The following is a 254-nucleotide window of genomic DNA, read 5'->3' on the forward strand; positions in this document are numbered from 1 at the left end:
TATTACAAAAACTCTCGGATATTAAACTGTGCCATCTTATACTTTACAATACTTAATACCTAACCAAAAAATATATCATAATAATACACAGAATCCTATCATCACTATACTATTTAAATCTTTAATGAAAACATGTCCCTGTTATCTCCAATATATAAAATGAAAGATTTACTCGATCCAAAGGGTCTGGGCACCTAAAATATATTATTTATTACGGCTGGAAAATTACATAACCTCATAAGTTTCAAACTCAC

This window comes from Palaemon carinicauda, chromosome 7 (assembly GCF_036898095.1).
Source record: "Palaemon carinicauda isolate YSFRI2023 chromosome 7, ASM3689809v2, whole genome shotgun sequence".
Taxonomy (NCBI): domain Eukaryota; kingdom Metazoa; phylum Arthropoda; class Malacostraca; order Decapoda; family Palaemonidae; genus Palaemon; species Palaemon carinicauda.